This window comes from Hemiscyllium ocellatum, unplaced genomic scaffold (genome assembly GCF_020745735.1).
Source record: "Hemiscyllium ocellatum isolate sHemOce1 unplaced genomic scaffold, sHemOce1.pat.X.cur. scaffold_144_pat_ctg1, whole genome shotgun sequence".
Lineage (NCBI taxonomy): Eukaryota > Metazoa > Chordata > Chondrichthyes > Orectolobiformes > Hemiscylliidae > Hemiscyllium > Hemiscyllium ocellatum.
Genome location: NW_026867776.1, coordinates 280,741 through 294,068, shown reverse-complemented (window position 1 = coordinate 294,068; position 13,328 = coordinate 280,741). Strand labels below are relative to the sequence as shown.

Sequence of the window (13,328 nt, the reverse complement as noted above, 5' to 3'; positions counted from 1 at the left end):
TGTACTTGCCTCCACCCCTTCCTCTGGCAGTTCATTTCATATATGCAATGCCCTCAACATGAATAAGATGCCCCTTAGATCCCTTTTAAATCTTTTCCCTCTCACCTTAAGCCTGTACCCTCTATTTCTGGACCCACCAAACTTGGGAAAAAGTCCCTGACTGCTCACCTTATCCATGCCCTTCATGACTTTATAAAATCACCTCTCAGCCTCCAAATCTCCAGGGAAAATAGTCCCAGCCTATTCAGCCTTTCCCAATAGCTCAAATCGTCCAACCCCAGGAAAGTCCTTGCAAATGTTTTCTGAACCCTTTCAAGTTTCTCAACATTATTCCAAGAACAGGGAGATTGGAACTGACAACAGAATTCCAGAAGAGCCTTAATCAGTGTCCTGTCCAGCCACAATATGACATCACAACAGCTGCATTCAATGCATTGACCAATAACGGGGAGCGTACCAAATGCTGCATTCACTCCCCTGCCTACCTGTGACTCTACTTTCAGGGAACTATGAACCTGCTCTCCAAGGTCCCATTGTTCAGCAATGTTCCCCAGGACATTACCATTAAATGCATAAGTCCTGCCCTGATTTGCCTTTCCAAAATATAACAGCTCACATTTTCTAATTTGAACTCAGTCTGCAATTCCTTGCTCCAATGGCCCATCTGATCAAGATCCTGTTGTATTCTGAACTAACCTTCTTCACTGTCCACTACACCTCCAATTTTGGTGTCTTCTGTAAACCTACTGACCATATCTCATATATTCACATCCAAGTCGTTTAATTAAGGGCCCAATATCCATCCATGCAGCACACTGCTGCTCACAGGCCTCCAGTCCGCAAAGCAACCCTCAATCATCATCCTCTGTCTCCTACCTTCAAGGTAGTTTTGTAATGGCTTGCTCTCCCTGCATTCCATGTGATCTAACCCTGCTAACCAGTCTGCTTTGTGGAACCTTGTTGAATGTCCATATAAACAACATTCACCGCCTGGCTTAATCAATTTTCTTTGTCACTTCAAAACACTCACTCAAGTTAGTGAAACACAATTGTGCATGTACAAAGCCACAGTGACTCTCCCTGATCATTCCTTACCTTTCCAAATAGATGGATATCCTGTCCATTCGAACAACTTGCCTGCCTGACTTCAGGCTCACTGTTCTCTTGTTCCATGGCCCCTCCTTACCACCTTTTTTAAAATAATGGCACCTCACCTGTCACTATCAACGATACAAATACCTCAGGAGAGGCCCAACAATCACTTCCCTAGATTTCCAGAAAGTTCCAGGATACACCTGATCAGGTTCCAGAGCTTTATCCACCTTGATGTGATTTAAGACATCCAGTCCCACCTCCTCTGTAACATGGACACTTTTCAAGTTATCACTGTTTATTTCTCCAAACTCTCGAGCTTCCATATACTTCTCCAGTAAAAATGACATGAAACATTTGCATATCTTTCACTCCCTCTGTGATTCCATAGACAGCCTTGTTGACCTTTAAGCGGTCCTATTCTCTGGTCCAGTTAATCTTTTGTCTGTGATATATTTGTTTAATCTCTTTGGATTCTATTCCAGGACATCCCAGAAAGGCCTACTTCAAGGACCGTAACTTTCCTCCGACTTGATCAACAATGCCCTCCAACACATACCCTCCACTTCCCGCACCTCCGCCTTTACCCCACACCTCCAGCCACAATAAAGAATACAGCCCTGCGGTCTTCACCTTCCACCCCACTAATCTCCAGATACAGCGCATTAACCTCTTATTTCTGCTACCTAAAGTCAGACCCCACCAGAGACATATTTCCCTCCCCACCGCTATCTGTGTTCCACAGAGACCATTCCCTCTGCACCTCCCTTGTTAGGTCCACACCCTCCCACCAACACATGCTCCACACCTTTGACCTTCCCTTACCGCCACGGGAAATGTAAAACGTTCAGCCACACCTCACTGAGCTCTGTCCAGGACCTCAAAACGATCTTTTCACATCAGGCAGAGATTTGCCTGCACATCCCAAAACCTCATATACTGCATCTGGACACTATGGGAAATTTAACATGGTTCATCCAACTAACCTACACATCTTTGGACTGTAGGAGTAAATTTGAATATCCGAAGGAAACCCTCACAAACACTGGGGAGAATGTGCCAACTCCAACAGAGACAGTTGCCTGAGGCTGGTATCAAACCCAGGTCTCTGTTGCTGAGGAAGCAGCGCTAACCACTGAGCCACAATACTGTGGGATCTTTGGTGCTGATGTGCTGCCCCACTGATACCTCAGTCACTCTCCCTGCCTCATTTCCTAAGAGGCAGTGATGATGGAGTGAAATTATCACGAGACAGTTAATCCAGAGACCCAGATAACGTTCTGGGGACCTGGGTTTGAATCCCATCACGGCAGATTTTGGAAAGTGAATTCAATAAATATCTGGAAAAAATAATCTAGTGACGACAAGGAATCCATTGTCAATTGTTGGAAAAACCCATGTGGTTCACTCATGACCTTTAGGGAAGGAAAATGCCATCCTTACCTGGTCTGGTCTGCATGGGACTCCAGACCTATAGCAACGTGGTTGATTCTTAACTGCCCTCTGGGTAAACGCAGCAATAAATGCTGGCCGAGCCAGTGACAGCCTCATCCTGTGAATGAGGAAAGAAAACAGGTCAGGTTTTGTTCCTTCTCTGGTAGGTACATCCTACAAACTCAATCAGAAATGTTCTCGTACACACTGAACAAATACATTTCCATCCAAGCCCTTAACACTACAGCACTCCGAGGCCATGTTGGTAAAGTTAAAACCCCTTAGCATTGCAACTATATTTTTACAGATAACTGAGGTCTGCCGGTAAAATTGTGTCTCAATTCCCTGCTGACTATTGGGAGAGAGTCTATAATACAATCCCAGTAAGATGGTCATCCCGTTCTTATTTCTCAGTACCACCCAAATAACTTGCCTGGATGTACTCCCAGGAATATCCTCCCGAAGCCCAGCCATAATGTTATCCCTAATCAAAAACACCTCTCTCCCTGCTCTGTTGCCCCCTTGCTATAGCATCTATACCCTGGAACATTAAGCTGCTAGTCCTATCCATCCCTGAGTGCTGCCTCTGTAATTGCTGTAATATCCCAGTCACATGTTCAAAACCATACCCTGAGCCCACCTGCCTGACCTGTCAGGTCTCTTGCACTGAAATAAATGCAGTGAAACTGGTCCGTCCCACCTCATTCTGTGACTTGCTCTTGCCTGCCTTGACAGTCTGATCTGGTGAACAGTACCAGCCTCAGACTCACCTCTTTTCTCACTATCTCTTTAGGATTACCCCGACTCCCTCACTGGTTTAATGCCTCCCGAGTGGCCCTAGCAAATCTCCCTGCTCCTCAGGACCCCATGCTTTCCCCTTCCTATGTCATTGGTACCAATGTACAATGTCCTCCCACTGGTTATTTTCCCCTTTGAGAATGTTCTGCTCCCTCAGAGAGACATCCTTGACACTGGCACCAGGGCAGCACCACCCCATTCTGATCTCTCACTGTCAGCTGCAGAAACGGCAGACTGTGCCCCTGACGAGAGAGTCCCCTATCACCATCGATCGTATGGAACTGGATACACCTCACATTATGTTAGAAGCCAGTTTCAGTACCAGTAACTTGGCTGTCAGTGCTACTTTCCCCTGAAAGTCTATTACCACCTACATTTTCCAAAACAGTACACTTGTCTGAGATGGGGATAGCCACAGGAGACTCCTGCAGTACCTACCTACCCCTCCTAGCTTTTCTGGAGGTAACCCACCTACCTGACTGTATCTGCAGTATCCTGAGACTGCCGCCTATCACACTCCCGGGCTCCTGTCAATTCCTCACTGCCTTTAATCACTCCTCCACCAATCCATGTGATCCAATAGGATTTGCAATCACACTTCTTGCAGACAAATCATCAGGTTCATTGAAACTCTCCCTAATCTTCCGCACCCGACAGGAACAGTAGGCCACCTCTCCGCCTTAACAACCTACAGACCAAGACAAAGGCACAGTCTAACTGCTCGAAAAATACTGCCTGAGAATAACTTATTGCTTACGTTTTATATCTTAAACTTTCAATCAAGAGACCGTAAGACATTAAAAAGAAATCCTCACCTGACTCATGATTGTAGATTTAATAAAATAAAACAGACTAAGATTGATGTTTGAAGAGACTGAAACTCACTGAGCTGATCCCCGGCTCTGAGTACTTCCAAGGGGGAGGTCTCTCTGAGGGCAGCTGTGAAATGTCACTGTTTCTCTTCTCTGCCCACTCCATTTCCAGAGAGGTTTTTAACTTCACAGCAAGTCAGCTCAGAGAGGTCACTGCTTGGTTTTATTCACTGGGGGTTGCCTTTGCTGCCCAGACCAGTATTTATTGGCCACCTTTACTTGTCTGGGAGAAAGTGGTGGTTAACCGCCTCCCTGAAATGCTGCAGTCCATGTACACCACAGTGATGTTTGGACAACAATCCCCCTCTGGCCCCACCACCCTCCCTGTCTCTGTAATCCCCCTCCGTCCCCACAACCCTCCCTGTCTCTATAATCCCCCTCCGGCTTCACCACCTTCCCTGTCTCTGTAATCCCCCTCCAGCCCCACAACTCTCCCTGTCTCTGTAATCCCCCTCCGGCTTCACCACCCTCCCTGTCTCTGTAATCCCCCTCTGGCTTCAGAAATTACATGTCCGTGGCATAAGATTTTTATTTGGATTTGTTTTTGTTTAATAAACCACCTCCCCCCTCCACAAAAAAGTGAAATATTTCACCCCAAACAAATTTCTGTTGATTGACCTTTTGGAGAGGCCGACACATGGACGTTGCAGTATTTTATCTCACATTGTACACGTAGAATGATGGAACTTGCTTTTAAATATTGCTAAAAAAGGAAGGCAATGGCTTAATGGTATTCCTGCCAGATGATTGAAATGTACAGTGATCCGAGGATTAGGGTTAGAATCCCAACATAGCTGATGGCAGCATCGGAATCCAATACAATCGAGAATGAAAAGGCGAATGATGTCCATGAAACTATTGTCAATTGTTAGAAAACCCAACTGGTTCACTCATGTCCTGTCGGGAAGGAAACGGTCATCCTCACCTGGTCTGGCCTACATGTGACTCCAGACCCACAGCAATGTGGGTAACTCTCAACTGCCCTCAGGAAAAATACATTAAAAACTGTTAACAAATACTCCGCAGGTATCACTTACAAACTGGCTGTTCCCAATGGGACCATGTGAATTTCTGAACGGCCTGAACTAAAACTGAGTTTTAGTTTCATCTTCTCCCCGTCTCCCCTCACTCTGTTTACACCCAACTCCAGAACACTCATTGAGCCAAGCAGCCCTCACAGTGCAGCCCTGTCATTTTCATTGTCTGCTCACACCTACACTGCCCTCAGCCTCCTGTACTGTTCCAGTGTATCTCAATGGGAGCTCAGGGACAGCATCTCATCTTTCAGTTCAGCCCTTTGTAACCCCAGAGTCAACATGGACCTCAGCAGTTTCTGAATGAGCAGACAGTTGTCAGAAGCTGAAACATCCCACCTGAAAAGGTACTGGAATTTGAGTCTAAAACGAGTTTTAATGGGAAGTTTGCAGGTAATTGAAAATATGAAGTTTACAGGTTAACATCATGAAGTGGGTGATTGGGTCTAAATCTGAGAGTTCTTACAAAGAGACGAGGTGCAATTTGGATAAATCTGTGCTCCCTCTCAGGCCAATATCTCCTTCCTCAGCTGCAGGGCCCAGAACAGAGCACACACCCAAAGGGTGTTCCAACCACGAATTTGTACATCTTTCTGCTTAACAAAAGCATTGGAGATATTTTCCCACAAACAGAACAGACAAACCTTTCTCCTTCCACAGTTAAATGCCAATGATATCCAGATCCTGATGACTCCATTGACTGTAAAAACTTACTTTTGAGATCCCAACCTCAATTATTCTGATTTACTATCCTATGAAATAAATTGACAAAACAAAACAGAATATAAAGACATACCTTTCTCTTGGTTTGTGCTTGATGTGTAAATGCCTCTCCTAAAATCACATGCCCCCCATCCCCCTCCCCCTCCCCCATCCCAGAAAGAGGACATGTCAATGCCCCTCACTGTATCTTGCCCCCAAGAAAGATGGAGCCCATGTCCCAGGACCTATCACCGCCTGAGAGCTGCAGCCATTTTCCCATCTGCTGCAAACGCGGGATTAAGAGTTTTTAATTCAGACTAACGACCCGTACAGAGTGTAATTAAAACTTCCCAGTCTAAAGTGACTCATTATCTCCCTGTCTCCGAGGCCACTCTCCCCTTCCCTGTTTGCCTCTCCCACATTCACCAACAGCCGAGTCACGTGACACTGCACAGGCGGAGTTACTGGTGACGTGTCATCCCACTGGCCACGCCCCTCATTCACTCCCATTGTTTGGATGACCAGCTGGTTCCACTTCGTCCACCAGTCCCACCTCCTTTTCCTATTGGTCCGAAGCTGCCACCAATCAGCTGGACCCCATTGTGAGGTCAGTGGTGGGATCCTCCCCCTGCCTGAATCAAACCCGGAAGGTGGATGGATGGTGTCAATCAGGAACAACAAGCAGGAGGTGCTGGGAAAGCTCAGCAGGTCTGGCAGCATCTGGGAACAGGAATCTGTCCAGTGGCCCTTCCTCAGAACCGATGGGAGCTGGGAAAATTAGAATCCTGAGTGTGGAAACAGGCCATTCGGCCCAAAAAGTCCCAGCGTCCCTCTGAATGGTATCCCACCCAGACCCATTCCCCTATCCTATTACTGTATATTCCTCCTGACTAATGCACCTCACCTACACATCCCTGAGCATTATGGGAAATTTAGCTTGGCCAATTCAACTAACCTGCAGATCTTTGTACTGCAGGGGATAGGGGTTAAAGAGTAAATAATGGGCAGGGACAGGACCCAGAGAGAGACTGGAACATTTGGAAAGACAAAGGAGTGGAATATGACCTGGCTGGGAGGGTGCATAGCTGTTAATGGAGAGGACAGGAACCTGTGTCTGGCAGCATCTCAGTGGAGGTGGCGGAAATGGCGACTGATGATCTACGTTCTGCTGCAAAAACAGACCCCGAGCTTCCAGCTGCCTGTCACTATTACACACGAGCCTGTGTGGAATGAACTTCCAGAGAAAGTGGTAGCTGTGAATACAATTACAATATTTAAAAGATATTCAGATACGTACATAAATAGGAAATATTTGGATGGATGTGGACTAAGCGGAGGCAGATACAATTAGTTCAGTTTGGAATTATGTTTGGCATGGACTGGTTGGATCACAGGGCCTGTTTCCTTGCTGTATAACATTATGACTAATCCTCACTAACTCTAAATTCCGCCATTCACAAATCTCCTGATCACTGTCACCTCATCCAGCTTCACAACTCTTCCTTATTTATATAATTCCTCACCAGCCACAGAACGCTCCCTATCTCATGTCCTCCAGTTTCTCAAATCTCTGCAATATGTGCCTTTCTTTAGTTCCAGCCTTGAGGATGCCCTCATTCACTCAGATTGGTTGGAGGACAAACTGGTACGACCTGGTCCTCCAGTACTGCCCTCTGCCCCCTATTGGGCTGTGCTGACATCAAGCATTCAGGGCCCATTGTGAGGGGAGTGGTGGGATCCTCCCTCTCTCTGCCCTCGAATGAGCTTCAACATTCACAGTCAATGGGCAGTATCACAGAGCACAGGGGCTGGGGGCTATTCAGCCCATTTGGGCTGTACTCTCTCCCTCGGGAGATGCTGCAAATCTGTCCCAATTCCCTTCCCATTTGCCCCAAACCCCCCAAATCTTCCCTTAAAAAGTAAAATTCCAAATCTGTTTATGAATAACTGCTGAGTGTGTGTCCAGCTGCCATTCAGACTGTTCCAGATGCTCAGAACTTACTGAATAAAATAATGTTCACATATTATTTACCAATTACCTGAAAATAGTCACTAAAATTGTGACATTGTTAACAATTTCCCTCTCTCTGCAAATTAAAATATCCCAGAAACAAATCTGCACTTGGTCAAGATCACTGCTTAACCTTCTCAGATCCAAGGACAATTATCTGTGCTTCTGCTAGCTCTCCACAAAAGAGGAACAAAGTGTCATAGAGATGTACAGCACAGAAACAGATCTTTGGTCCAATTTGTCCATGCCAACTAGCAATCCTCAGCAAATGGAGCCCCATTTGCCAGCTATTGGTCCGTAGCACTGGAAACCCTTCCTATTCATGTACCCAATCGGATGCCTTTCAAATGTTGTAATTGTATCAGCCTCCACTACATCATCTGGCAGCTCAGTCCACACACACACCACACACAGCTTGAAAACTTTGCCCCTTGGATCCGTTTTAAATCTTTGCCTTCTCAACTTAAGCACATGCGATTTTGTTTTGAACCCACCTAACCTGGGGGAAAAAGACCCTGGCTGTTCACCTATACATGTCCCTCATGATTTTATAAATCTCCATGAAGTCACCTTTCAGTCTTTGATTCTTCAGGGAAATTAACCCTGGCCTATTCAGCCCCTCCCTGTAGCCCAAATCCTCCAACCCTAGCAAAGTCATTGTAAATCTTGTCTGAACTCTTTCAAGATTCACAACATCCTTCCCAGAACAGGGGATTTCGAACTTAAAACATAATTCCTGAAATGGCTTCATCAATGCCCTGTCCAGCCACAATTTGACGTCCCAGCTTCTGTCCTCAATGCATTGACCAATAAATATAAATATACGAAACACTACCTTCACTACCCTGCCTGCCTGCGACTCTACTTTCAAGGAGCAATGAACCTGCACTCCATGGTCTCTCTGTTCAGCAACATTCCCAAGGACTTTACCATTAAGTGTATAAGTCCTGCTCTGATTTGCCTTTCCAAAATCTAACAGCTTACATTTGTCTAAATTGAACCCAGTCTGCCATTCCTCGCCCCAATGGCCCATCTGGTCAAGATACTGTTGCATTCTGAACTAATTTTCTTCATTGTCCACACACACCTCCAATTTTGGTGTCTTCTGTAAACCCAATATCCATTTCAGCAGCACACTGCTGCTCACAGGCCTCCAGTCCACAAAGCAACCCTCTTTCACCACCCTCTGCCTCCTACCTTCAAGCCAGTTTTTTTATCCAAATGGCTAGTTCTCCCAACATTCCATGTTATCTAACCTTGCTAACTAGTCTGCTTTGGGGAACATCATTCAGTGTCCATATAGGCAAAGTCCACAGTCTGCCTTCATCAATCATCTTTGCCACATCTTCAAAAAAAAACTCAATCAAGTTAGACAGAAAAAATTTCCCACACACAAAGCCGCGTTAACTATCCCTAATCATTCCTCGTCTTTTCAAATATATGTAAATCCTGTCCCTCAGAATCCATTCCAACAACTTGCCTGCCACAGACTTCAGGCTCACTGTTCTCTTGTTCCCTGGCCTTTCCTTACCACCTTTTTAAATAATGGCTCAGGTCTTCCAGCACCTCACCTGTCACCAATGACAATATAAATATCTCAGGGAGGGGCACTGCCATCACTTTCCTAGCTTTCCACAAATGTCTGGGATACACCTTAACAGGTCCCAGAGATTTATCCACCTTGCTACGATTTAAGACATCCAGTACTACCTCCTCTAATATGGCCAGGAGCCGGGCAGCAGTGGACAATTCATTTACAGAAAGGTCTGTGAATGTAATAGTAAATTACTAAACAAAGCAAAAATACACTCAGACTGAGGAAGCTAGATAATGAACAAGTGGACATCAAGGAGCTCAGAGGCGAATCAGAGCAGTGTTCACTTTTATGATCCCACAGTCAGAGATGTCGAGCACCAAAACAGACTCTTCAGTCCAACCAGCCTATGCCAACCAGATATTCTAACCTCATCTATTCCCATTTGCCAGCACTTGGCCGGCATCCCTCTGAACCCTTCCTATTCAAGTGCCTTTGAAATGTTACAACTTTTGTTGCCCTTTAGGCTCCTGTTGAATTTTCCCCTCATACCATAAACCTATATCCTCTAGTTCTGGGCTTCACCACCCCAGGGTAAACACCTTGTCTATTTACGCTATCCATGCCCCTCACGATTATATAAATCTCTTCAAAATTACACCTCAGCCTATGACACTCCAAGGAAAAATGTCCCCAGCCTATTATGCCTCTCCCTGCAACTCAAATCCTCCAACCCTGGCAACATCCTTGAAAATCAATTCTCAAACCTTTCAAGTTTCAGTGCCTCCTTCTGATAAGAGGGAGACCAGAATTGCACACAATATTCCAATAGTGGCCTAACCAATGTCCTGTCCAGCTCCCTTAGTCAGCGCTCTGACTAATAAAGGGAAGCATACCAAATGCCGCCTTCACTATCCTGTGACTCTACTTTCAAAAGTCTCTTTGTTCAGCAAGACTCTCCAAGACCTTACAATTCAGTGTGAGTCCTGCTCTGATTTGCTTTTCTAAAATGCAGCACCTCACATTTATCTAAATTAAACCCTATCTGCCACTCCCCAGCCCATTGGTCCATCTGATCAATATCCCATTGTATTCTGAGACAACCTTTATCACTGACCACAATACCAACAATTTTGGTGTCACCAGCAATCTTACTAACTCTACCGCCTCTATTCACATCCAAATCATTTAAATGAATGACGGAACAATTCCACCGAAAAACAAAAATCCATTTCCCTGGGTTTGTATAAGAACATAGAATGGAAATAAGGCCATTTGGCCCATCGAGTCCACTCCGCCATTCAATCATGGCTGATGGACATTTCAACTCCACTTACCTGCATTCTCCCCGTAGCCCTTAATTCTTCGAGACAACAAGAATCTATCAATCTCTGAATGTGCTCTGTGTAAATCCTGCCCCATGACTCTGTCAGGGAGAGCTGCACATACTCCCCTCTGAACTTTGCCCCCTACAAAGATGGCGGCTGCACGTGTCCAGTGAATCGTTGCCCCAAATAAAGATGGCGGCACTGACTCGAGTCAATCGCGAAATGAGGCATTTTCCGGTTTACTGCAAAAACGAGACTAAGTTTCAAATCTGTCTTTTCTGATGTGCACCAAATGTTGGTAAACCCTCTCAGCCCAGACCAACATCATTTCCCTCCCGCTTGCTGCTGTTTATTTCTTTTCTTACCGACAGCTCTCCGCCCGCACAACCGCGCTGTCCGCGAGGATGATCACGTGGTATAGTCAAGTCCCGCCTCTCATTCACTCTGATTGGTCGGAGGACCAGGTCCTCCAGCCCCGCCCCTGTCTTTTCATTGGTCTGCTGTTGACATCAATCATCCTGGGACTATTGTTGGCTGGAGCATGCGCACTGCTTCCTGGCTTTTGTTGCTGTTCATAAGTTACAAGAGTGAGGGACAAAGTTAAAAACACACAACCACCTGATGGAGCAGCAGCAGCGCTAGTGCTTCCAAATAAACCTGTTGGACTATAACCTGGTGTTCTGTGAATTTTAATTTTGTCCATCCCAATCCAACACCAGCACCTCCAAGTCACGAGTGAGGGAGGAATGTATAACATAAGAACTAGGTACAGGAGAAGGCCATCCTGCCCTTTGAGCTTGCTCTGCCATTCAATAAGATCATGGCTGATCATTTCGTGGACACAGAACCATTTACCCAAGTTCTCACCGTATTTCTTTTTTTTAAAAGAAAAAGCAACCTTAGCTTTAAAAACGTTTACTGAACTAGCATCAACTACTTCCCTGGGCAATGAATTCTATTGAGGTTCAGAAGTTCCTTCTCAATTCAGTCCTAAATTTGCTGCCTCTAATCTTGAGGTGATGCCCTCTTGTCCTAGATTCACCTGCAAGTGGAAACATCCTCTCTACTTCTATTTTATCCATTTCATTCATTATTTTATACGTTTCCATTCTTCTGAATTCCAATGAATATAATCACAATCTACTCCGTCTCTGTTAAGCCAACCCCCTCAACTCTGGACAGCTAATGATCCGCATGATCCTATGCATTTATGCATTCCTGATGAAGGGCTTATGCCCGAAACGTCGAATTTCCTGTTCCTTGGATGCTGCCTGACCTGCTGTGCTTTAACCAGCAACACATTTTCAGCTCTGATCTCCAGCATCTGCAGACCTCATTCTTTACCCCATTTATGAATATTCACTATCTACTCTCCGTTAACAACAGACGCATGCGCAGTTTGGTTCCTACGTGGAGCATGCGCAGTGTCACATTGATCAGGACAGGGAGAGAGATAGACATGGAGCTGCTTTCTCCGGCAGCGGCTGCGATCGGCTTCAGAGAGCGGCGCTCAGAGCCGGTGTGTGGGAGCCTCGCTGGGAGAAAGGAGCGGAGAGAATTCACAAGTCCCGGATAGAGGTAAAAAAAACCCGAAAAAGCCCCTCCAGGCCCGGGGAAGGAGGTGGCGGTCTCTGATCGGGGAAGCGGCTCAGGGTCACGGCCGCCATTTGTTTGAGGGAAGAGGGAGCGCGGGCCTCAGGGCCGCCATGTTGAGAAGGTCATGGTGCAGGAGGGCAGGGCTCTCGGGGTCTGTAGAACAATCAGAGGAAAGGGAAGCCCCATTGTTACTGATGAATTCCATGAACACAGCGTCACTGGGCGGTCCCGCAGGAATCTCCTCTCTCAGTCCCTGCTGTGATGTTTCACCCCAATCAGAACCAGCAGCTCTCCTCCTCTCTCAGCTCTCCTTCTGTCCTTCCTGCAGCATCTGTCCCCTGGGGCATTGAGCTGCCTGTCCTGTCCCTCCCTCAGCTGCTGTTCTGTAATCCCTGTGATATCGCAGTCCCATCTTAGATTACTTCTTTTTTTAAAAAGATATTTTTATTAGAAATTTAATATTTTGACAAATTTACAAAAATAAACAGAACTTTCAAGCACAAACATTAATATAAAAATAGATCTTAAATATATAATCATCAAAATTCAAAGGAATGATACTAAAGAAGAAAGAAAAACAATGAAACTCAGTTAACTACTAATCTAATCCACAATTATCCAGAGTGTATAGTTGAGTCACTTACATCCTTCAAACAAGAAAAAAGTTCTCTAATACACTCATAACAGTATAATAAAAAGGAAACTATTTCCAAACAATAAGAACAAAAAAAAACATGTTTGAATGGAGATCCTCCCCCTTATTCTCAGGGGGCCTTACTTCCTTTCTAAAGGTCGACCATATCCTCTCCCAAACAGTGTCCCACCCTTGACCCGGGCGCTCCTTAATAGGATTTAGATATAATACCGAGCTAGAGTTAACAGTGAGCGCCCCACCCCCACCCCTCCCCACCCATACCTGAGTATATC

General features: G+C 45.6%; 1 long non-coding RNA gene across 3 annotated transcripts in view; it reads right to left on the bottom strand.

The window, feature by feature from the left end:
• LOC132809933 (uncharacterized) overlaps window positions 1–11,210 on the bottom strand; it is a 63,632-nt gene extending 52,422 nt beyond the window's left edge. For 2 of the 3 annotated variants that reach the window (XR_009642641.1, XR_009642639.1), the window contains exons 1-2: window positions 7,041–7,154; window positions 2,536–2,644 (exon numbers count right to left, since the gene is read on the bottom strand). This is a non-coding gene — a long non-coding RNA (uncharacterized LOC132809933). Of the gene's footprint in view, window positions 1–2,535; window positions 2,645–7,040; window positions 7,155–11,170 lie in introns of those variants that run through there. The other variant, XR_009642640.1, reaches the window with a different exon arrangement.
• Window positions 11,211–13,328: the final 2,118 nt, after the last annotated feature.